This window comes from Bactrocera latifrons, unplaced genomic scaffold (assembly GCF_001853355.1).
Source record: "Bactrocera latifrons isolate USDA-ARS-PBARC rearing strain unplaced genomic scaffold, ASM185335v1 scaffold_5, whole genome shotgun sequence".
NCBI lineage: Eukaryota > Metazoa > Arthropoda > Insecta > Diptera > Tephritidae > Bactrocera > Bactrocera latifrons.
The window spans coordinates 48,183-75,465 of NW_017537156.1; the positions used below are offsets into that span (position 1 = coordinate 48,183).

The following is a 27,283-nucleotide window of genomic DNA, read 5'->3' on the forward strand; positions in this document are numbered from 1 at the left end:
AAAGTGGAGAATCGCGAGCTTTTCGCTGTGTAAACAAATGGAAATTTATTTTATTTCCCTTTGTAAATAATATATTCTACATACACATAGTTATTACCAAACAAAATCTGTAACAGAAAAAAATTGCTATTTAAACAAACAAAAAAAAACAAGTAAGGAAGGGCTAAGTTCGGGTGTCAAAGAATATTTTATACTCTCGCATGGCAAGTTTCATCAAGATATCCCAATTTTTACGCAAGTTACAGCTTGCACGGACGGATGGACGGACAGACAGGCATCCAGATTTCAACTCTACTCGTCACCCTGATCACTTTGGTATCCGTATATATAACCCTATATCTGACTCTTTTAGTTTTAGGACTTACAGACAAGCGTTGTGTGAACAAAACTTTAATACGCTCCTTAGCAACTTTGTTGCGAGAGTATAAAAATGATATATAAATAATAAAAAAATACATTTAGAATTTCTGTGATTAAAACTGCCGTATGAGACCACCTGCTGAATGTACACAAAATCTCACATTAAAATAAAAATTGTTTTCCCTCAAACAATTATATTAGCATTAATTAGCTTATACATACATACAAGTAGTATAAATTTTTAACACACAGAAATATGCAAGTAAGTCTTCAAAAAGTAATAGGTACGAAGACATAAAATAATGACCAAAATTTCTCTTTACATTGCAACTTCGATAAATACAATAAAAAATATTTCAGCTCCCTTCCGAATTCTCAAGCAAAACTCCACGTGCAATCTATTCACTCTTCCAAAGCTATTTTCATTGCATGAATAAGTCTCAAGTAGTTTAAGCTGGTCCCTCTGCCATCAGTGTATTTTTATTAAATCTGCCGTAAAAAAAATTATTAATTCCATACATTCTTCCCCATTCCATACTAATTGAAGAAGAAATATGTACGATCAATATTGAATCAAAACTTTTGAACTGTTCTCAGACGTGGCTCTTTTGAGTTCTTCCTTTGAGAAAGGACAAAATTTGGGTCGAATCAGACAAGAACATATGGATAAAGACAAAAAACACATCTTACTATTTTAATCATATATATATTGTACATACATTTTTATGGTCTATCTCCGATCATTCCCACCTCAACAAAGCAATTACACAAAAGCATTTGCTCGAAAATCAGATATAAAATAGTCATACATAACTAATGTTACTAGACGAATCATTACAGTATAAGTTAAAAGAGACACAAGAAAAAGATGAATGGACGCGAGCAATCCGGATAACAATTCTTACGAAGACTTTTTTATTTCTCATGACATATTTTACAAGGATCCGACAAACAAACTAATTGTGGTACCAACATATATGGGGAACGAGTCATTTTTTACCACATAAGAAAGAGCATTTTTCAATTTAAAATACTTGTGTGTACTAATCTAATATAGTAAGCAGTTGTGTCGAATGTTTAATAATGAACACGAAGTGTGGTAAATTGGAAGGATGTTGCCGTCATTTGAGAAATTTCACATACATCATGTAGATAACGTAGAATAATATCTGATAGAGGATAAGCGTGCACTTCTCAAGCTTTTAAAAATAATTGTGATAATAATAGTATTCGTCAAGAACGGCAAGAGGAAATGGCCAAGTTATCTCAACCGAATACGTCACAATGGTACTAGTATGTCGGCAAGTTTCAGCAATTTATTTATACTATTTTAATAATTTATCCAAATCGAAGTACAAAACAAGTCCCATTTATGATTTTAGCAGATTGCGACATGTGAGTAAAAGAAGGCCTTGCCTTAAACGAAATTTTTGAGAATGAAGCAGTTAAGGCGTTAAACGACGAAGGCGATAAGTTGCGTGAAATAGCTAAAGCAAACAAACAGAAAATTCAAGAAGAATAATAGGAAGTTATTCAGTAGAAAATGTAAAAAGGCAATTGAATATAACATAAATGATTTAGTTGCAATCAGAAGGACACAAATTGAAAGCGGAATGAAGCAATGACTCAAATTCTTAGGAACATAGAAAATTACTATAAGATTGAAACACGGTAGATATGAAGCAGAAAGGGTGGAAAATAATGAGGGACCTATGACAACATCTACGGTTGGGGACAATATAAAAAATTGGTAACGTTCGAGTAAGGAATGACCGAGTTGTAGGACAAAGAAGTGCGACCGCGTGGAATGGATGCTTTTGACATACGACAACACTGACTGAACGAAAGGAACGTGAGAGCACAAACCAAAAATTCGACATTTTAAGTTGGCTAACGGACGTCGAACAAGAAAGTGCGAAAGAGAGACGAGAACTTAAAGCACAATAAAAGTGAATTGTAAAAGTAATCTGTATAAAATTTTATATAAATAATATATACATAATTCTCTAAATAAAACTATTCTAGTTTTAAAATAAAACAAACAAAATACATATATATTTTTTTTATACTCTCGCAACAAGGTTGCTAAAGAGAGTATTATAGTTTTGTTCACATAACGGTTGTTTGTAAGTCCTAAAACTAAAAGAGTCAGATATAGGGTTATATATACCAAAGTGATCAGGGTGACGAGTAGAGTTGAAATCCGGATGTCTGTCTGTCCGTCCGTCCGTCTGTCCGTCCGTCCGTGCAAGCTGTACCTTGAGTAAAAATTGAGATATCATGATGAAACTTGGTACACGTATTTCTTGGCTCCATAAGAAGGTCAAGTTCGAAGATGGGCAAAATCGGCCCACTGCCACGCCCACAAAATGGTGAAAACCGAAAACCTATAAAGTGTCATAACTAAGCCATAAATAAAGATATTAAAGTGAAATTTGGCACAAAGGATCGCATTAGGGAGGGGCATATTTGGACGTAATTTTTTGGAAAAGTGGGCGTGGCCCCGGCCCCTACTAACTTTTTTGTACATATCTCGAAAACTACTATAGCTATGTCAACCAAACTGTATAGAGTCGTTTCTTTTAGGCATTTCCATATACAGTTCAAAAATGGAAGAAAGCGATAATAACCACGCCCACCTCCCATACAAAGKTTATGTTGAAAATCACTAAAAGTGCGTTAACCGACTAACATAAAACGTCAGAAACACTAAATTTTACGGAAGAAATGTCAGAAGGAAGCTGTATCCAGGCTTTTTTTAAAAATTGAAAATGGGCATGGCGTCCACTTATGGACCAAAAACCATATCTCAGGAAGTGCTCAACCGATTTCAATGAAATTCGCTACATAATATTTTCTTAACACCGTGATGACATGTACCAAATATGGGTGAAATCGGTTCACAACCACGCCTGAAATCTCGATTATCACTTTATCACGCGAGAGTATAAAATGTTCGGTGACACCCGAACTTAACCCTTCCTTACTTGTTCTTCTTTAGATTTCGACAGTGGCGGATCAAACAAACAGCTTGCAAAGATGCAATAAACTAGCATAATTAAATAACCGTTCAGTTTGTATGGTAGCTATATGTGGTAGAAATCCGATTTGTTCCGTTTAGACAAATAAGCAGCATCTGAGTGAAAAAAGGACACTTTATCATCTCAAAAACGAAAGGACTAATTCGTGTATTTACAGATGAACTGACGAACGGACGAACGGATAGATAGATGGACATTATACTCTTATTTTATAGGATCTCTAACGTTTCATTTCCTTTTGTTACAAACACTGTGGCAAACTTAATATACACTGCTCAAGGTATAAAAATGTAAATAAAAAAATTTTAACAAATTTTGTTTTGTTATCTCTTTATTACAAGTCCTACAATAAGGATCCTTCATATATTTTTGTATATAAAATAATACATTTTCATCATTATATAAGCGTGAAATCCCATTCCGAGCTTAAAACTAACTGAAAGTGTTGCAACTGCAAGTAATTGCAAATTCATGGCATTTTACAGGAAGAACATCGTTCAACTTGCACTTCACCTATTACAACCGCAAGCTCGCGAACTTTAATAATATGTGAATTGTTAAACAAACCGCATGTTTAATCTATAAAGGCATGCGAAATTCCTGCAGTCACCTTGACATTTGTGGAATTGAAATGAAAGCAACGGTGTTGTGGTTTCTGAGTGTTTTATTTTTAACAATTCTCAAAGCCATACAAACATGCCAATAAAACGTAAAATTTCAATGCAAACTACAACAACAAACAGCAAGAGCTAGTATGGCCTTGCACTTGTGCCGCGCAAATGGTACATAAGCTTATAGACAGACTACAGGCACTTGTATGGTGGAAATGTATTTGGTGAATGCGCACAGGTAAGTGCTTTCAAAACTTCAACAATAAAAGTCCATTTCCACAATGGCGAAACTGGCAACGGGTGAAAAGCAATAAAAACAGCAAAGTGTTGGTTGCATGCAAAATACAAGCAGCAACAATTCTATTATGCAGGAGCATGAAGAATGGCGGGTACAATCTGCAAAAAGGCGGCAAATCATTGGCACCGATTTTGCGAATTCTTAAATAAATTGTTCGCTCGCTTCACAAAAAGAGAAAATGGAAGTTTTGGAACTAAATTTGTTTGTTTATTATATTGGCCGTGAGGCAAAAAAAAAATTATAAGAATGCGTATTTCCCAATTTAATTAATGAAAGATAAATAATTCATTCAAATACAATTATATTATGTTATTTTTACAGCAACAGGGCATTTTAAGTTTACTACAAAGTTTGTAACGCACAAACGTTTCTGCTTAAAAAGTAGATAGAAGTGGAAATGATCAGTGCGACGAGCTGACTAACACACGCCGAATATATTAGCTATAGAATACACAAAACTGTCATGCAAACTGATAAGGAAAACTTTTTTAATTCGGCACAACCATAATGTAGAAAATGGGTGCCACATGAGTTGAATGAAAGACAAATGGAAAACCGAAAACACACTGGTGAAACTTTGCCTCAAAGACAAGAAATAAAACCAGTTTTGCATCGAATTGTCATTGTCGATGGAAAGTGGATTTATTTAAGGCGAAAAAATCAAAAGCAGATCTATTCGGTACGAAGAAAATGCTCTGTTTTTAGTGGGATAAGAAGCGTGTGGTATGTCATGAGCTTATACAGCCTGGTGAGACTGTTAATACTAATACTTATTGGTGAGAATAAACCGTATAAAGTCAACTAGAAGCTCAAAAAACCTTATATTCGTCAACAATCTTTATATTGGACATATTAGGATTGGGGGAAGGCCTGAGGTGATTGCATTTTCTTTTGACATTATGCTTACTCAAAATTCGCTTTATAACATATACATACTATACAAAAATTACTACCAGAGAAACAAAAATCATTATTTTATAGAAGCTGGCTTAATGCACTTATTATTAACCGATATACATATATGGTATAAAGAGAAATGGAAAACTAAGTGCTATAGTGCTAGGGAATGTAGTTACCAGGTTTTATGTTTGTGATGCACGGGCATATTAATATCAGAAAAACATTCTTTTTGATTTTTCATTGAGGCTTCTCAGATTTTAATCGCCATTTTCAGTATCAAGTCAACCATAGCTACTGAGCTCCTTATATTCGGTATGTGGGCATTAAAGATTTTACTTCGATTTCAACCATTTTCACCAATAACTGCCGCTCTTTAAAGAAGTTTTACTTCGATATCTTTATTTATGCCTGATTTATTGGATAGTTGAAAAGGTATTTTTGTATTTCTAATAACATTCCAACCTATTTTTTTTTTATAGATTTATGATAACAAATAAGTAAATAAATATGTATTTATATATTTGCCATTTTTTCCGCTAAAGACACAATTCCATCAGTGTAAATCAAAATTTCCAGGACGAAAGCGAGCGAACCATTGTTGTGCTATACTGATACAGCATCGTCTTCGCTTGCGTGGCATTTTTTCCAGTTTTTATGCATGATTCTGCATGATTTGCACTCATTTTTGAACAGCTATAACTTTTTTCAACTTCCCGAATTTAATTTTTTTTTAATTAAATGAAGCTTAAATTCTTTCCAACACTATATGGTATAATACGAGTACAATGTGTTTGGTATCACTGGAGATATACGACTGCAACGAAAACTATTGCCAAAGTACGAAAAGACTTTTCGACTAACCAATATAGTATAAATATAGTAAAATAAACCAATTTTAACCAAATAATGATAAACATGCGACTAATTTTGTATCATACTTTTTTTATAATTTATATAAAAGATATAACTTCAAGCCATTAAAATCAATTCTGTATATGCAAGTATATATGGCCAGATAGGGATTTTTTCCCGCTTGACTTCTTAAAATTGCTTAACCATCTTGGATTACTTCTAATCTACATTAATACAGCTCTCGTAACTGCACCAGCTCATTGTTAACATAGTCAAAAAAGCTCATAACTGAATTTTAAGCCCCGAAACATCTTTTATATATTTCTTGAGTGCGTGTATATGTCACTAAACTCCTCTCATAAACGAGTGGACCGATTTTGATGAAATTTTTTGTGTGTATTTAAGGAGATTCGGGAATGGCTTAGATTCACAACTTGGTCCAATTTTTCCAAGTACGGTTGCATTTAACCTATTGACGGCAAGTGCATGTACATATCTACAAATCGCGCAATAACTCAGTGCACCGTTATTTTCGTCGAGCCACCGCTAGTCAGACGGCGATGGCGCATGTTAGCTTACAGGCTGGGATCATTTTTAGTATTGTCCTTAAAAACACTGAGTTTGTTGTAAGTGAGTTGCTGGGAGCCAAAGTGACTTAACTTGGCAACGGTATGACGATCGCTGGTGTGAAAAAAGGTTTTAGCTTCATGATTTGATAATAATTTTCTTGAAAACAGTCCAGATTGTTACAATTTATTGAAAAGAGTTTGAAATTTTCGGATTAAAGACGTGTCCACAGGACAAGGTCTATCGGGTCATACATAATAAGTTCTGAAAACATTATGCTTTTATCAGTTCTAAAAACAATCTTTAGTAGATTGTACCCTAAATCAAAGCAGAATTAGAGAGTATCGTGATGAATTTTGGACACCCTGTCATATATATATTTATATACTTTTTACATGCGTGAGGGCCTCGCGCTGCTTGGTAAACATTAAACTTGAACACTTATAAACACATGGATACTTAAGCATACCATATGCTTACCGACGTTTGCATTCATTCGTGCTTATTTGCTATATTGAAATGCTTTATTTAATGCCGCCTGCCATTGAGCATTAATTTGCTCCACTTAAAATGCCAAAACAACAAGTCTAATTGCTGACGTCCACAAAATGTAAATCATTGCACGAAAAAGTGCGAATAAATCGTTTCATTTTTGATTTAAGCAATTTTCCAAATTGCAAATGCTTGATTGTTGCTCCAGCAGCACAAACATTCACTCAGTTTTCGATTCATTAAAAAGAAAATATTTCAATTTTCAACTATAAAATACGATTATAAACACACATTGCTCACATAGCGTACACACACAAGCCCATAAGCGGATATTGTGTGGGAGTGTGAATGCGCGCATATGTGCATGTATGCGTCGGGTGTGTATATACCATAGTACATTTGCCACAAATTGCGCTTACGCGTTGAACCAATTAAGTGGCTAATAGCTGTGATGGCGTAATTAACGAAGCATTTAATTATGCACGCTGTTGGTCTATTCGTTGTTGTTTTTATTAACAGCCACATTCGCAATTGCTATAATTCAGCAATGCGCTCGCAAACACCTGGAAATGCTCATTGAATTGCGAAGAATTTATTCGAAACGAAATCTGCGGCTTGTTCCGCTCCTGCTCACACTTTGAGCTAAATAGAAATATTTACCTTTGCGCCGCCACACGTACATACATACGATGTACATCGGTACAGATATAGTGCTTAAGAGGCATTTTCACGTACGCCATGTGTTCACTCCGAGGAATACTTGCGCACTTGCGAATCGATTTATGGCGTTGCGACAGATTGATGAATTTTTCGCCAGCGACCACTGCCTCCCAACGACTGGCCGACCAATTAAGCCATCTCCACATGTGGCAGACAAATGGCTCCCCCGCTGGCGTGCATGTTTGGCACTTAAGTGAGGAAATTCCCTCATAATATGCCGGTGGCCATAATGCATACACATTTGTTTACAAATTACCGTAATGCTCAATAAATCTCATTGCCAGCTTTAAGTCTATTAAAAATTGGTCATTACTTTCAAGTTAACTTGGCATTCATCAAACTCATTATATACTTTGATAAGAAGAAATTACAGTGAATGATGCTCCGACGGTTTGATCACTGCGTGGCTAGATATATGATAATCATTCGTCAATGAATTCACAATTCTTGAAAGTAAGCAATTAGGCAGGGTCGCACTGGAATCAGCTGTTTATAATTTGCTGAATGACAGTTCGGAGTATTGTTCACAAGTGTACAAAAGCGTTTTGCCAAAAGTGAACGCAAAAAAAGTGATCAGCGATGGAATTCAAACGAAATAGTGTGATTGCATTATATTTGGCTGGAAAATCACAGCCAGCAATTGTTCGTGAGCTGAAACACCATAAAGTGAATCAAGTTTTTGTTTCTCGCACCATCACTCGTTACAATGATACTGGTATCATTGCAAAACGAGATGGAGGTGGTCATCTAAAGACTGCAACGTCAAATGAGATGGATTGGAAAGTGAAGAAACGACTTGAGCGAAAGCCACGACGAAGTGTCACTCAAATGGCTAAAAAACTGAAAATATCCGACGGCAGCATCCGATGCATATTGGCCACCAGGAGGCAGCACCCGCCACAAATAATGGTTTGGGCCGCTGGCACCGCAGACCGAGCCTGGCGTCAAAGTAAATGCAACATATTATGGGCAACATGGACAAACAAACTTCGCAAACCATGGACGTTTTAACAAGACTCAGTACCGTCTCACACAGCGCGAGTGAACCAAGAATGGCTGAAAAACAACGTTCCGAACTTCATTACGACCACACAATGGGTCTCGAGATGCTGAAGAAAGTAATTGTCCGTGAGTGGGCCAAAATACCGGCTAGTCAGATACGGGCAGCTTGCGATTCGTTTTTTGACAGGGCCATAGGTAAGGCAAAAGGTGGCCATATCGAGCAAAAGTGAATTGGTCCTACATTTATGATTATTTTCAGACATTTTGTACTTTAAAATAAAAAAATAATAATTTCCAAACCGATTTTTATAGTTTATTACACTTCGCCAGACCCTGTATATTTAAACACTTTAAATAGTAAAGCCTTTTATTTTAAATATTGTTTTACTTAAACGTGATATTTTGTAAAGGTTAAGCAATGACCAAAATTACAATGACCATATTTGCAATGCTTAACTTTTAATCTTCTCTTTCTCTCTCAATTAAAAAGACAGGGTAGTTAGCTTTATAATTAAAAAATAAAAAGGTTTCAAAAAGGTCTGGCATTCATCTGACATTGTATTATGAAGAAATCGTTTGGTTTATAGTAACCTTTGATATCGCCTTGAAGGTTCATCTTAATCTTGATAAGCTAGCTAAAGACAAGAGAGCTACTAAATATAACTTTTTTTCTTCTAATCTAAAGCTTTAGAAACAACTCGTGATACTAATATTATCAATCCAAACGTGCAAATCCTTTTCCAATATTTTTTTTAAATAGTTTTTTTCAAGAATTTTTAAGATAATGGACTTGAAAAAGTTATTATTAAACTCAAAGTTTTCTCACCGTCAACTACAACTAACAAAGTTTCTATATTTTACAAAAACTAGTATACAAAAGGTGAAAATTACTTCGAATATACATACATTTAAACGAACTATAATGCGATTGATTTCTCTCCAGCTCCATTCTATTTTCCAAAGACTTTTTGATATAAATTATTCAAAGAGAGTTGAGAACGCGTTGACTACAAATTACTACTGGCAAAGACTCTTGAACCTACGCTTATGACCCAGAAACATAGGATCAATGGCCGAATATCGTGGCAAATGTGAGTCGAAGCCGAAAAAACCATGTCAGTGCAGATCAAAACTCAAGGTTATGTTGCCAGCTTAGTGCACCCCGAGTTCCTTTCGATTGGCCAAACTGAGAACAAAAAATACTATTTGAGTGTTATGCGTCGTCTGCGTGAAACTATTCGTAAAACGAATTCGGAATTATAAACCGACCGTGGTTTTTAAACCACAATAATGCACCGCATACTGCATTGATTCTTCCTCAATTTGTCGCCAAACTTCCGCAATCTTCGTATTCGCCCAACTTAGCTCCATGTGACTTCTGGCTATTCAGAAAATTCAAATAAGCGTTCCAAGGAAACCGCTTTGAGTCAATTTAACTCATTAACGTGAATCGCTAGGCGCATTGAAAGCTATTCCGAAAACTGACTTTAACAACTGTTTCGAGGATTGGAAACAACGTTCGCGCTAGTATATTGGGGGCAAGTGCGATTACTTTGAAGGGGACGAATTAGATTTTGTAGAATAAACTAAGAACTTTAAAAAAAACGAAATAAGTCTTACTATGTATGCACATTAAAATATAATAATTTTCTTTTGGAGTTAAACATAATTAATTTTCTTTACTTCCGCATACATTCGGACCGAAAATAAAAGAATTAAAAAAAAAAACTAGCTAAAATATAAACTGTATTAATAATTCAACGGAAAAATGTATTTCAAATAATATTATACATGCTTCAATACTCAAAGCATATGCTATAATCCTTACCTGAAATTACTGTAGCCTTGGCATCATAAATCTGAAATAAAATAATAAATATTGTTTATTTACAAGCATTTAAGTTGAAAGAAATAAACCTCTTTCTAAAAATAGTACAAACATTAAATACAACGTATATTGATCAAAATTAGCATATTCAAACGAAGTCTTCACCCAAACCACAATTTATTTAAACACCCTTAACGACAAGAAAATAATTTATCTTTTGCTCCACGCCACGAAACGCACAATACCATAATTGAACCATTGACAAGCGACGACAGAAATTTTAATCTATTTAAATTAAAACTTGGATTGTGGGCAGCATCATTTACGGCTATGGAAAGCGTTGCACAGTGAGCCTGGATGCTGAAAATCAGTTGATTAGTTGAAATGAACATGCTTACATGGTTGAAAAAGGACAACTATTTTGACAATCTAAATATGGCGATTTTTATTAATTAAAAAAAAGTGATGTAAAAATCGTTTCAAATTTCAAAGGAAGTTTATTTATAATATTTAAAAAAAAAAAATAAATATTGTGCTACAATATTGCGCAACAAGAAAGGTCGTTCACTACTGCAGTGAAGAAGGAAATCTAAAAAAAACGCTGCTTGAAGATATTGTTCGTACAATGATTTAAGGACAAAAATAAATAAAAAAATTCACAAAGACTTTGTGTGACTTTACTGGAAAATTTGCTCGTTTTCAGCTTGAAAAATTCGAGTTTTGGTCACATCAAAAACTGTGAAGAAATTGTATAGTGAACTATAGAGAACATGCGGAAAATTTTGACAGTGGATCATTAGTTTATGAGCAATCACTCAAGCAAGTTTAAAAAACGTAGTTTTGAGAGTTTAACAATAACGTGCTTGAGCTGATTAAACTCATGTGGTCACTCTTTAGTAGGATGCAACTCAAAAACTATTTAAGAAACTGCTTTAAAATTTTAGTACAGTAAAATCCCGCTTAGCACTGCTTCGGTTTAACGCTTCAATTCGAGATTCAAAGAAATTGTGCATCCGAATGCAGATGCTTACATACATTACATAAATCCAACGAATGGACGAAGGCGTTATATCCAATTTTGAGATTTATTCCTTGTGGAAAAATTTACATATAAATAACAGAATGATCTTTGAAAAGACTATGGCAGTAGAAATGGCCAGGTTTAAGTAAGAGCGAGTACATTGGACACTGTCGACATCGATGTGCCGGTTTATATGAGCTAAATGGCAGCTAGTCTTTCTAATGATAAGCTTAAGCAATTACCGGAGTGAGAAGAGGACCAAACTGCAGACAGTAGTGATTTCCAAGCAAAGTAAAGGAGCGTTCAATGGCGATTTTGCAAAGCAGTTTGACCACTATAACTGAAATTATGGACTTATTTATTGAAAATGATACAAACTTTGTCAGTAGTTCAAAAGCAAGACGGGTGTTTATAGCTTCTTGATCTACGTGTCAACAACTTCCGGACAAAATAGCAGAACATTGGATACACAAAGTAGACTAAATAATCTGAACTGGCTTAAAATGTTATTTATTTTTATAAGTATATTCTTTTATATTCTCTATATTTTGTGTAAAAAATAATTCTTTCTTTAATTTTGTTTATTTTTTTAAATCGAATTGAATACTTTTGGCCACTGATAGATGAATCACTAATCAATTATTGCCCTGAAGACAATAAATTCAAATATAAGATAAGTTGTGGAAAGCCTTGACTGTGTACTCAAAACGAATATTTCCGAAGACAGCAAAGCATCTTTAAGTGCTTATTAAATATTAAGATACCGACTTTATGTAAGAGCAGTCCAATAAAGAAGTTCAAAAAAGTAAGCGCAGGTGAAAATAATTTGAGCTTAAAGGGTTATATGCACTTGAGAATTTCAAGGATATCGTTTTTTTTAATTTTTAATGTACATACATGTATTTGTGAATATTCGCCAAGAACTTAAAGTTGATCCGGCAAATAATTTCGGACGTATGAGCTTATTTGTGAGAATAGTTAATACAATCGATTGCCTAGTTTAAAAATTTATATTTTTAGTTTAAAAATTAATATTCCTGGTGTATATAATGAAGCAATAGTTTTACAGTTGTTCATGCTTCCAACTAAAACCATTTTTAATAGAATGCTTTCAACAAAGAAGAGGCAACAAACAATATCTGTGCCTTCCCATGCTTATTTTGACTATGAAACTGCAAAAGGGTTGAAATTCATATTCGACGCAGAACTATCAGCTCGCCAGCAGCCTTCGAAGTCTTTCAGTTAACCCGCACTTCCTATACTTTTAATTAAAGACATAAATTTGTGTACTTGCTTCATTGTGCATTCCACTGGCAGGTCACCAGGGTATCGAACTGGAGGGACAAAGTGGCAAAGTGGAGCATGCGGTTGAAAACACAGATTAAAACCGCCGAAACTCATTCGAACTGATTTAAGTTTAAATTATGCCGTTGAGGCTGGCAAGGAGTACGCAATGTCGCCTTGATAAGACTACAACAGCTGTATTTTTTATATTTCTTGCATAGTTTATTAGCATAAATGGATATATTTCGCTTATAAATGCTTCTTCTAGCAATAACTAATTCATTAGATCAGCCAATATATTATGTATATAGTGGCTCAATATCTTACAGACAAATGCTGTACTATGCGTTATATGCACACACACATACATACACATTATACCGCTGTTATGAAATTTTCTGAAATGCGCCAGCGATAGTAAAAATTTATATTTTTTAATTAACCACTGCTGGCTGCTGCCGTTGCAGATGAATGAATTAACTGCCGGTCAGCAAATGTGACAGCGATTAGCAACTAAATCGGTTTGCTACTAGAAAAATTATACGGCAAAGAGCTTAAAAAAATTGTTAAAAATATTTTACTTCTTTTGTGCCGTTTTTCATCCTTTGAATCGCCGCTGCCTTATGCCAACATTTTTCCATTTTGCACTGCATATAATCTCCGTAGACATATTGACTTGGGATGAGTTGGTGCTTGCACCAAATATCAAGCGCCCTGGCTATTGTTAATGTTGACTTTGTCCTTAGCCGCGTGTCATGTCAAGTGCGATGCTGGCTGGCCTTGAATATTTACGCCGGCTCAAAGCATACACAAAAGGTCTGCTCGCAAATCTGTGCAAAAGTCTGGCTGACATTGTTGCAATGAGCGCCGGAGCCGGAGCTGGAGCAGAAACAATGAGAAGGGAATAGAACTTACGCGTGTTGAACATAACAAAAATACTTGATATTTTCCTTTTTGATTTTCCAAGTACTAAAAATGTGTCGGCAACAGCAGCTACAACACGGCCAATAGACCAAATTAAGTAGCGTCATCGTCTGGGCCATCTTGTTTATGTTACGGTTATAATAGGCAGAAAATCCATGCACATTTATATTTGGCAATAAGCTGAACAATAAATGGACAACAAATTGGCTAAAAATTAGTGGCCAAGTCAAGCGCACTTGCGAGTCGAATAAATAAATTGGCTTCAAAGTGCTTAAAGGTACAATATCATATTTTCCTTCCAGTTTATATGCGATTTAAGTACGTAAGTGCTTTCGAAAAGTGCTTAAATGCATTACAAGTAGCTGTTGAACATCAAATAACAGCCAATAATGGCTCCGAAGTTTACATACTACTAATTGCTTTGACTGCAACTAATTAAATTTGCTTGAGGAGTGTGACGATATCTTAAAAATGTTCAAATATCTAATTTGTATATTTTCATAAATCACTGTCAAGCTAATCAACCATCGATCTATAAAGTTCTCGTTTAACCTGGCTTTCGTAACACCAAGATTCGAATATCTGTGCTCATTTAGTCTCTCATGTGGAATCTTACAATTTTGGTTTCATTAATTCACCATTAGATTATTAACAGATTTCACGACTTCCAAATCTTAGTTCTTCCCAATATTTTTATCTGAATCTCTATATTATAACTTTACTGTTATAACTAACAATATCCTTTTAAATTTTGGTGAAATAACATTTTCAAGCATTCGAAAATTGTACACAAATCCGCAATGAGATTATCATATCATACTGATTGCTTTCAATTATGTTGAAAATACTGTCTTGAAAATCAACAGAGAAATTATTTTTCCCTAAGACATATTAATAGTCAGAGCAAATTAAAATTTAATCGGATAACTGCAAATCGGAATCTTGTTCTTCAGACTTTCCTCCAGAAGCGCTAGTTCAGCGCCCATGTCGGAGTAACGAACCGTTACCAGAACGCACTTCGTCCGAGAGACTGAGGTCGTTTAACCCTCACCATTCCCGCCGTTTGTACTCATCGCATCTGCAGCTTGAGCACCATCAGCTTTGACATCCGTCGGGAGTACCCTATTAACTACCCTTTCGAACCCATAGCTTACAGCTCCTTTGCTCTTGCTGAGAGAACCGACGGACTCCACATTTAGCAGAATCAGCGCTTGCTTATATGGTTCCTCGATTCTCTAAAGCCTTATTACCTTCCAGTCAAGCGTGGCTAGTGAGGGTTACAGTATCTGAGGATTTCCTCAATCTCTTTCGCAGAATAAGACTCAGCTGGCAGTCAGACGCAAATCCTAGGGCGAAGTGGAAGATCCACTTTGTACAGAGCGTCCAATCTGGCTCCCTTCCATGCCTAAGAGACTTCCTGCTTATATAGAAGAGTCGATCTTTCATCGTCACATCTAATGAGCTTATGAAGCCCATGGTGCCATCCGACAGTCTCACATTTGTGGTGCCCAGGGTTTCCTCTGACCACCTTCAGGAAGACTGAGGAGATAGCTGCCGCCACTCTCCTCCATTCTTTGCGGGAGATGGTACCATCTTCCCAAATCTTTTACCAAGGGAAGTTTCTCCCTCATACGACCTTTGCCGCTTAATCGATCGTTCTGCATAATCGGCCTCGATTTCGCTCAGCATCCTCTTGGCCACTCGAGTGTATTAATATACTGCTCAGAAACCTAACCAGACCACCGGCTTCCCCCATCCTATTGCTCACAGAATGGTCTGATGAAGAGCCTCCTTCTGTTTCGTCGCCCCAGGAGCAGCAGTCCCACCTGGCATACATCTGGAATACAAAGCTAAGGTCAACCAGGAGTTGAAAGGCCATGAATAACTGATAGGGCCTTAGATAATAGATCCAATCATATTATGAATATAACCTAAAGCTCTTCTAAACCAAAAATCGTATACCAGAAGCAATTGTAATAATAATGAAATTGAAAACCACTAAGTGGTAGTCTCAAAGAAAATTTTAAGTGCCATAAAACAAATGATAAATTTTTCACAAAACACTGTAAAAGTGAGAATTCCTCCGCAAATAATGCCGTACGGGATATTTTTAAAGCATATTACGCGTTGTTCTTCAAGTAAAAATATATTATAATATTAATTATTTACTGAGATTTCTTCATTTAGACATTTTCATCTTAATAATTTTTGTTAAATGTAATTGAAGTTCTTTAGTAATATTCATATTTGCCCACTTGAACGCGTCGTAATAAGGAGCACGTGTAATCACTTATAAATTGAAAACACTCTCTTCTATTTCTAGCTTTTCAACACAAATCAACTTGTGCACACACACTGATCTTCTTATTTTATTGGCACAATTGTGCGTCTCTAAGCTCTCAATCACTTGCAAATACTCACACAACTAGTGAAAGACTCAACGAAAATACCAAAAATACTTGTCTGGGTACAATTTACAATGTAATTGCTTTTTTAAATGCACACCCCAGATGCTTGTTATATTTTTCCTACACAGATTTTCATGTTTTCTTTCGGCACACTTCAAACTTAATTTGGATTTATATGCGCAATGAGAATTACTTGAAGCTCGTAAGTGATTTTGTCATTAAATGGGACAAATGAACAAATACAAGTGCACACAGAAGGATCGACAAGCAGACATTTAGTAAATTACAAATATTTGCCTTAACACATCGACTGATGTCCTGCAGTTTGTAGAGAATTATTAGCTTTTAAAAATGTTAAACAAATATTTAACAACAACAAGCTTGCCGGTAAATATTTCATGTTTTCAACAGGAATTCCTAGTGATAATTAAATTGTTGGCTAAAATACCCGTTTACAATTAAATTTTGCGTACTGTAAATTAATTGGTCCGAAAAAGACTCCATTTAACGAGTGATTTACTAAACACAAGCTTACCGCTAAAGTGAGGAAAGAAGTCTAATTGATTTTTAAATATTTATTGCTTAAATATTAGGTTAGGTCGTAGGATTAATTGATGGATATTACTTAAACAGATATTTGTTCTATCAACCCCTTCGAAAGGTTCTCCAAAGGTGTGTCGATCGACATATTTCAAGGATCTCGATGTCGCACGAGCTCTGGTTATTGACCAACGCTTGCCGAAAGGACGAAGGTCCATAGATCCAGCGCTATAGCGCATTAGGACATGGGAAAACCGACTATCTTTCAATCGGAAGAAATTGGTGTACTGTACTGTACTCTCCTTGATTAGTTTTAAGACCACAATTTGTGAACGCAAAGCCAAAGCAGTACTTCTGAGCAGTACATCTTCGGCATACCTTAATGACCTCCATTTGAAAGACGCTGCAATGAGCTAGTGGTCCAAAACTAAAGTTGATAAAAATCTCCCGACAGAAGATCCTTCTATCTTCCCCGTTAACTTCGATACATCCGCGAAAAGAAGGTCCCGATGCAGTGATCGAAACTGTAAGGAATGCAATCAAACTAGGGGACCATTTCAGTGTTTCTCTTTCAGGTGCACCTCATATACCTAACTTCTCTAAGTCTAATATTAAACTTGACCGCAAAGCACCTACCAGCTATATCAACAGGTGCAACGTGTAAAATGGCCTCGAGTGTCATTGTCGGGCCGTCGTTAATGCACCACAAATGTCTATGACGATCTTCAAATATTAAGATTCTACACAAAAATCATTAGATTCCTGACAAAAAAGTAATATTGACTGGTCTTCCATAACTCAACATTTGACATCTCCTTCCTTTTTTGTGTAGGGCTGCTCGCAAGCAAGCTTGTCCAGCCCTTCACTGTGTCAGCCGGAACGTTATATAAAATGCACTAAGAGCTCTTTTTGTGATCGCCACGGAAGGCAGACAATTGAAAAATATTCAAATATTCAGCCAGAGACTTATACCCATAATCCATCTTTATTGGAGCCTAACCATAGGGCTGTTTATCTGCTTGATATTTTCTAAGAATGACACGGTCTTCTCGAAATAATTGCATTTTTATCGTGATATAGGATATTAGATCCACTAAAACTTAAGTGATTTCAAAACCGCTGTCTGTATGTATATGTACAATATAAAACACTTGTAGATACTACTGTGTTCAGGTGTCATGGCGTGTCTTAATTGATGATCTAAAAGCTGAATCGAAAAAGGTCCTGATGGCCATCACGACGGAGGATCTTTCCAGGTGTTATAATGACTAGAACCTTTGAAGGAGGTGAAATGGACAAAATTCATATTTCAATTTGATCACAGAAGTATACACACATCATTTTTTTTAATTCAAGCACTCTCTATGTCAAAACAAGAGGGCTTTATTTAATTGCTTTGATCTCAAATCACAGCAAGACACTGCAGTTGTATGGTATTCGGAATGCTAATAAGGTATTTAATTTTGCTCAAATGAAACCACCTTCAACTTACAATGTTTTTTTTTGCCAACACCAAATATTTGCTTTATTCCGAGTTGTGCCACGGTTGTTGCAATCAACAGAGCAAGGTGTGTCATGGAAAAATTCCAAATACTTAGCACTTAGTACGCTCTTTAGATATTTTTTAAGTATTTACAAATATATTAACTCATAAATAAAAGCACGTAGTGACTTTACCAAAAATGGTTCAGCTCAATTTAAAATTCATTTTATTTTAGCTATATTACTATTCACTCCAATATTTCTTCATTCGCCTCCTCCCTTCCTCCAGCGAAATAATTTGCTAAGTGCAAACAAATGTAAAATGAAATGTATTTTCATCAATTTAAGCGCGTTAATACTTCCTGAAAAACTCCAGACCGCTGGCATGCGAACAAATGGAAAACACTAAAAATTCGCTAAAAACGGAAAATAAAATGAAATGAATTACGGAGTGGAAATGTAAATGGCTAAAAAAAAGCACTCACCGAACAATGTTTATATCTTTTGTTTCACTAGAATGCCGAGCAAGTTTTTGCTTGCTCTCCGGTTTATTAAACACATACTCGTACATCCATACATACATATGCAGGGTCCTTCATAAAAAGTTAGCCACCAAGCTGAAGTAGACTGAATTAATTTAATGCGGACTAAAACAATGAATGTTGCTACAACCATGCCAACACTAGCTACTTTAGCATTTGGCACTCAACGCTGTGGCTGCGAAGAATGCAGATTTCGGTTCCTGCTTAAAACCAAATCATTTCACACATTGACCGCGCGGACAGCGATGCTACAACCTGCAACGGCAAGCAATGGAAGTGCTTGTTTAAGTACAACTACCTTACTCAGTACGTTCGTTCTACTGAGTAATGTGATTATATAATTATATTTGTTATTTACATATAGCTTCACTGTTTTATGCGCATTGCGCATTTGCTTATGTTCCGAATTTAGAGCCCACGAGCTTTTGGCTTCCATCGCTAACATTTTGTACAGGATCCATTAAATATGAGCAGCTAAGTTTAATTAATTTCCACTACAAAAGCTTTATTTTCCAGAATTCCATTGGTTCTGCTTTTCGTTTGTTAATGCTGGCTTAGTGCAGTACTAATAGAGCATTGTTATTCAAAACAATTGTACGCAACACGTTGCACAGAGCTTAAGACAATGTGATTCGGCAAAGAGTTCGCCATAAAGACTTGAGATAGATGACGTATCGTATTAAATGACAAATGTATATTTCGGCAAATATCTGCAGATCCATCCAGCAGAAAACTTTTGCGAAAAACAGGTAAGGACGGGCTAAGTTCGGTTGTAACATTTTTTACTTTCGCAACTTGCAAGAATCAAAGTCTGAGAAATTCGTTCAAGTAAATATAGGAATTGGAGGAGGAGACCAGATTTTATTTACATTTGTCAGTACTACATACGTCATATGTTAACATACAACATAAGAAAAAACTTTTCGCTGAGATTCATTAAGGTCCTCACACACCTTACCAATCATACTCAAGCAAGTATTGACCCGATTCAACCCATTTTTAATACATGCACAGAGATACTATTATCGGAAGAAAAGTTTCTCTGAATTTTAATTGTATGTTGTGACAAAAAGTTCCCGAAATTGCTTTTGCCAAGTTGGTAGCATTGTCCCTACTATACCAAATGTGAGCGCGATTTGTCAACTAGATTGTTAACAGCAGGTGCTTAAGTCGGTTAGTGCGTTGCGCTTTTTATTATTGATAAACATATAGATCAAAGTATTTGTCTCAAATTTTAAATTTCGTGTGTGGAATCGTTGCGAATGTTGGCTCAGTTTTATCCGTCCGTTTAAGCCGTCAAAGACGTTCGAGAGATCGTTGAAGACATGGCTCGTTCTGGACGAGCTTTGAACTTTTTAACTGAGAAAAATATTATTAAAATGATGGATACGATGCTTGAAAAGCGTCAGGTAAGTGATAGAGAGATGGCAAGAAAGCTAGACCGTTCGAATGATTTTGGTGTATATATATTGGGTATGATACGCGTTCTTGCTCGACTCTTTGGACATGTTTGACCGTGCAAAATCCGAACCCACGTCTATGGAGAGTAAAGTAACTGCCGATGCGATTGGGTTTATAAGTTTGACAAGCAAACAAGCCAGCAATCATCGAAATGGCAGTTTAAAAATAGCCGATATCAAAAAACCAAACCAAACCGCTCAAAAATCAAGGTAATACTCATAGTTATTTTTGATATTCGTGAATTTAATGCATCATGAATTTATTGCTGAGGACAGACGGTCAATAAGGAATTCTATTTATCAATTAATTTATGGATTTTATACTATCAGAATGCACCAACGCATCGAAACACGATTGTGACCGAAGCGTAATAAATAGCATCAATCAACCACCGTGTTCACCAAATTTGACTCAGTGTGATTTTCACTTGTCCCTTAAATTGAAATTGCCGTTCCGTGGAGCCTGTTTTTCGTAGTCGAAGGGATAAAACAAAATTTGTTGAAGTAGTTGAATTCCATCCCAAAAAGTGCTTACGAAAAGTGTTACGAGGACTGGTAAAATCGTTGACATAACTGTTTTACATCTGGTGGGCATTACTTTGAAGGGGGCAAAATAAATATTGATGAATAATTACATGTTTTGCGTTTTATTTACAATTTCCGGGTACTTTTTTACCGCAGTGTATTTTAGTGAAACTTCCTGAGCGTTTCCCTTCTATTCTAGGCTATTCTAGGCTATTTGGACGCTCTTCCGCAAAAAAAGCTATACTAAAATTCGTATGCTTTTTCCGCCCTAACTACCTAATTTCCTTAATTTGCAAAACTGAGAGCCGATTAAGATATTCCGTCTCAAGCACTCAAGGCCTTGCCATGGCGAATTTGCTTTACCAAGTTTCTGAAGATCTCCAGGATAAGTGCCATGGTGTTTCTCAGGATATTATTCATATATATGCTTCCCAAAAGCAGAACTTTTTTGAACTATTTCCAATTCATACCAACCCGATATAATATGATTTTTTTTTTTTTTTTTGGAAGGCCTAAAACATATCTCTAACATCGCTCCGAAAGAGCGTAACGGTCTCGAGCTATCCATAAACTCCCAATAGCTTAGCTGAATTCGATTGGTATCACCTATTGCCTATAACAGTAAGGATTGAACCCTTAAAAGGTAACTCATTATGGACGTGACTTTAAAATTTGGTTAAGTCCGTATTGTGCGCTAACTGATTTCGCTTTAATTTCCATTTAATTTTCTCTTTAATTACTGTTTGAATTTGCTGAATGTCCTAAGCACAGAAAACTAAATATGAGGATTTATTATAAAATCCATATAATTTGTAATGTAAATGTTATTATTTAAAACAAAACTATTGAAAACATTACATATTAGTAATTTTAGTAATCCGTCTGCCTTCTGCTCGGTATATACTGAAACCAGCAATGTTTGTTTGCTTTTGGGGAAATATTTGAATGAAATTGCAGCAGACGCCCTTCCTCAAAATTTATAGTACATTCCATCGCCATAGTAAACGTCAGCCGACTTATACGACTTAGGTACATACCTACTCACACACATATTAGCGCCTCTATTTATTAATGAGCAGAGAGCGCTTAAACCAAATTTTGCTTAAACAGTTTGAATGGATACGCGCATAAAGGAAGCAAACTTAGAATGTTAAATGCAAATATTTGCAGATGGACCTTCTTGTGCTTTGCAGTTTGGCTCTGGTAGTACGGGTTTCAGACCGTATTCTCTGGCTCACGAGCGTTCACAGTTTCACGAGTGGCCTAATCAATCATGTGCCTGACATTTCATTCGTACGCACGGCTCGGCCGCTGAATGAAATTGGCACTTTAATCTCGTAAATGTTTAGTATAAATTATAAAATATGAATACATACATAGGAGAGCTTAGAGGAAATACCAGGAAGGCTACTCTGGTGAAATGTCAAGGGCAACTAGAATACAAAGCCAGAAGAGGCTCGGCACTAATCCCAATATAGGAGGGTGTCAAGGGATATTTACTGGGAGGAGCGTAAGTGTCCGGCATGGTTCAGTTCAAGCGTATGTAATCGCAAGGCGTAACAAACACTCCAACAATTAATCATGAAATAAAAGGAAAACGAAAATTTTGATTGATGAGCGTAAACACTGGGAAAATATGGCAAAATTGAAATGAAAGCGCAAAGCAATGTGCTGAGAGGAAAATAACAAAATAAGTCTTACATTTTTAGTTGCAAACATCGACTTATTGACTGAAAAAATCTGGCAACTTAGCAGAGTATTTGTATGTGTATATATTAGGAGAATTGCCACTTCATCGATACTTAGCACTTTATGTAAGTATGTATTAATATATGACACAGTATTAAATAACAAAAAATTAGTATATGAATATAGAGTTGTGATATAAATAGAGTATACAATGCGAACTTTGGTCAATTATGCACTCCCATCGCTCATAACACCTCATACATCTTAAGGTATTAAAGAAGTTAAACAAGACACTTCGCTCTTTCTTCTGTCAGTCTTCTATTACTGCTAGTAAAAGTTTTTATAAACTTAAAGGAAACCAAGTCCTGACATAGCAACCCAAAAAAAAAAAAAAAACAAATAAAACCTTAGCGATCACACATCAAAGACTTACAGTATCGATTAGATGCAAGAATTTCATGCCTCATGTGACTGCGGTTTCACTGAACAAATAAATTAATAATATTCCTTGAAGTATTTGTATTTGTATTGAGAGTTGACCTGTTCAACTTCAAAATGTCTCTTTTATTAAAAAGGTATTTTCTTTGACAAAGTAAAAGATATTCAGTCAAGCGAAACTGCAAATAGGAGCACAAGTTCACTCAAACCAAAACTAATTGCCAACACAAGCGTTTGCTTAAATATATATTCAAGGTCAATAAAACTTTAAATGGAAATGACAGAAAGTTAAAAAATTTTCAATGTTTTAATTTTGTTGAAAGTGTTTTATAAGCACTCTATTAATATAATTACGGACACAAAAATGTCAATGTCATCGTACAATTACTCTCACTTCACAGCATTTTCTTGTTATACGAACAAGTCACCCTTTTGCATAATCTTTTCAGCTTTGTCATTTATGGGTCATATGGCCCATTAGAAGGGACGAACCCTTTTGATAATTATAAAATATTGGAACCTATTAAATTTTAATATGTTATTGCTAGGCGAAATTCTGAGTGTTTTCTCACATACATGAAGCATACGCATACACTATTACAAATAACGCGAGAATGTGTATAAATATATTAGCATATTCAACAATTAATGTCACAGCATTGAAAAGGCAGCAGCAAGCATGAATAGTAATACTTGAAATTATGCATACTATTATTCTATATCTATATATACGTAGCTGGCATTTGTTATTCAAGCTAAAAGCTTTGCAAAAACTGAAGAAGTCACATTTGTGTCATATGCAGTGTAACAAAGCCTTTGTTGCCTTATGTTGGCAAATAGTTGAAATAGTTCGGAAAGAGACAAGTATTTGAACTAATATTAAGGTTACTTGGGTTTACGGGGGTTTCAAGAAATCGATTTATTTATTTTCTTATTAAATTCTACAACACCTTTAGAATATATAGTAATAGTTTCGGAGATACGCCTTTGAGAACTTGTGCGCTCGAGGCTAACTATGCTAGTAGGCTGTCTTTAAAGTTTTTTTTCTCGAAACTGTGTTTTTGAATACGCTTGATAAGATTTCTCGAGACCTACTCAATCGACCTTGTATCTTTGAGATACATACAATTCTTAAAGATTTGGACAAAGAATTTTTTTTTTGTTTGATTATAACTTTTTGAAAAAAAAACGTCGTGCAGCTTTCACTGAAATTTTAAGTTTTTTTTTAAATATTTACCAAAAATCCAATTTTCAGTTATTTTTCTTCGTCCAAGTTCTAAATTAAGGTTTTAAATAAAAGACGTATTTTTCACCTTAGATGATCCTGTAGGGAGTTATCATGCCAACGCGGGCGTCTCTTTTTGCCGAAGAGTCACCGGTCGTCGCCGAGTTTAAAATACTTTTTTCCAATAATTTTAGAATTTTTGTTAATAATGTATGTTTGTAACGATAAAAAATTCTAATCATTTTTTTTTTTTTTCGTTTTTATATGAGAAAAAAGTTTTTGAAAAAGGCCTGCTTTTTACCTAATGAAATCCGTGTAACCCTTTAAAATAATTCGAAAAGAGAGAAGTATTTTAACTAATATTAATATATTAATAATCAAACGATGTATCCATGTTTCATCCCTTGTCATAAGTCGGCGTTCTTATTACTTTACTTTTTAAAGCATCTTTGATACATATGGTTTATTTGATCTCTATTATAGCACACGATGAGTGATATTTGAGGATACTCTTTCATATTCAGGTGTTCCTCAGGATAGTTATCTTGACCCGATTATGTTCTTGTTATTTATGAACGATATCTCTTCTATCAGAGACTTCTCAAATATTTTAATATATTCCGACAACGTAAAACTTTTTAAATTATATCCTTCAATTGATGGAAGTTGTCTGTTGCAAAGAGACACAAACAATATGGTTGTTTGGTGCGAAAGAAATTATTTGCCATTGAATCGCAAAAGACAATGGCCTGGTTTTCCCTCTTCTTATTAACGAAAGACTATTTACTAGAGCAGGCTTTTAACTTTGTTAGTTTGAGAGTTACTATGAACCCTTAGCTTAATCTTGGTATTCATGTTGTTTCCATTGTCTTAAAAGCAAAAGTATTCTCTAAAATTTAGACATCCCTATGTTATTAAAACACTTTTTACTTTAGTTAGACCTGTATTGGAATATTGTTCTGTTCTTGTTATACCATATCCATTCTGATAAGTTTTAGTCGCTTCAAAAGCAATTTTTCTTTTCGCCTTAGGGCATTTTCGATAGGATTCTAGGTTGAGTCTTCTTCTATACACTATTTGTTTAAAACTTATTAATATACATACATTTGCTAGTCGTAAAGAAATGCTTTGTGTTAGGTAATCGCGATTTCTAACTGCCCATTTTCTTTGTGGCTCTGGCTCAACTTTTGGGTATGATATTTTAATTCTCTTTTCAATTTTTTATACCCTTGTAACATCCAGAAGGAAAAATCGGAGACCTTATAAAGTATATATATAAATGATCAATATGTCGGAGCCATGTCCGTCTGTCTGTCTGTCCGTCTGTCGGTATATATACGAACTAGTCCCTCATTTTTTAAGATATCGTTTTGAAATTTTGCAAACGTTATCTTCTCTTCAAGAAGCTGCTCATTTCTCGGAACTGCCGATATCGGACCACTATAACGTTTAGCTGCCATACCAACTGAACGATCGGAATTAAGTACTGAATTAAGTATGGAAAATTTGCACATTTCACAATGTATTTCCATAAGAGTTGGCATAGATTATTTTCTAAAGCAAAAATGTAATCTCCGAAGAAATTGTTCAAATCGGTTAACTATAGCATATAGCTGCCATACAAACTGAACGCTCGGAAGCAAGTTCTTGTATGGAAAACTTTCACATTTGATAGGATATATTCACGAAATTTAGTATAGATTATTTTCTGAGCCAACAATGTAATTTCCGAAGAAATCGGATTACTATGGCATATAACTGCCATACAAACTGAATGTCGAAATCACATGCTTGCATAGGAAATTTCCTCATTTGACGATTATCTTCACGAAATTTGGTATGAGTTATTTTTTATGGAAATAACGTAATACAGAAGAAATTATTCAGATCAGCTCACTATAGCACACAGCTGCCATACCAACTGAACGATCGGAATTAAGTACTGAATTAAGTATGGAAAATTTGCACATTTCACAATGTATTTCCATAAGAGTTGGCACAGATTATTTTCTAAAGCAAAAATGTAATCTCYGAASAAATTGTTCAAATCGGTTAACTATAGCATATAGCTGCCATACAAACTGAACGGTCGGAAGCAAGTTCTTGTATGGAAAACTTTCACATTTGATAAGATATATTCACGAAATTTGGTATAGATTATTTTCTGAGCCAACAATGTAATTTCCGAAGAAATCGGATTACTATGGCATATAACTGCCATACAAACTGAATGTCGAAATCACATGCTTGCATAGGAAATTTCCTCATTTGACGATTATCTTCACGAAATTTGGTATGAGTTATTTTTTATTGAAATAACGTAATACAGAAGAAATTATTCAGATCAGCTCACTATAGCACACAGCTGCCATACAAACCGAACGATTGGAATCAAGGGCTGGTATGGAAAACTTTGGCATTTCACATGGTATCTTCACGAAATTTGGCATGGATTAGTCCTTAGGTAACAATATAATCTCAACAAAAATTGTTCAGAACGGATTACTATAGCATATAGCTTCCATACAAATTGAACACATAGTTACTAACAGAAAAGCACCTGTGAAGGGTATTTAGCTTCGGTGCAACCGAAGTTAACGTCTTTTCATGTTGTTGGCGAGAGACCCAAATCTCCAAGTGCATTGACTTCTGCTCACTTTATAAAACCCTAAATTTGAGTGTTTGATATTATTTTCGAAAACAGAAAAATATAATAAAAATTTTCCTGTACAGCGGATGACTACGATTTTTGGGTGTTATTACTTCCGCATTCATAATAAATATACAAAATTTAATACCACCAGAGCCATGCTTCTCTTCTGGTGAGTTTTTACGTACAAATATGGTATATTCGGTTCAAGTGCTCTAGCTCTACTAATTATTGGTATACAAACACATGTTCAGTGCAGTTCTTGGTTTTTCATTTGCTTTTTTATTATTTTAAATAAAACCAAAATTATTTTTCCAAAATGAGTAATTCTGAGAAAGCTGTAAATAGGATATAATGCTGCCACAATTATCCAAATTTTAATGGATAACAGTAATAAAAGTATTCAGTTAATATAATGGATAAA

At 35.1% G+C, this 27,283-nt stretch overlaps 1 protein-coding gene across 2 annotated transcripts in view; it reads right to left on the reverse strand.

Moving 5' to 3' along the window:
* LOC108973673 (sex peptide receptor-like) overlaps positions 1-27,283 on the reverse strand; it is a gene marked incomplete at its 3' end in the record, with an annotated part of 110,952 nt that overhangs the window by 41,268 nt on the left and 42,401 nt on the right. For both annotated transcript variants that reach the window (XM_018941078.1, XM_018941077.1), the window contains 1 exon segment: positions 10,672-10,702.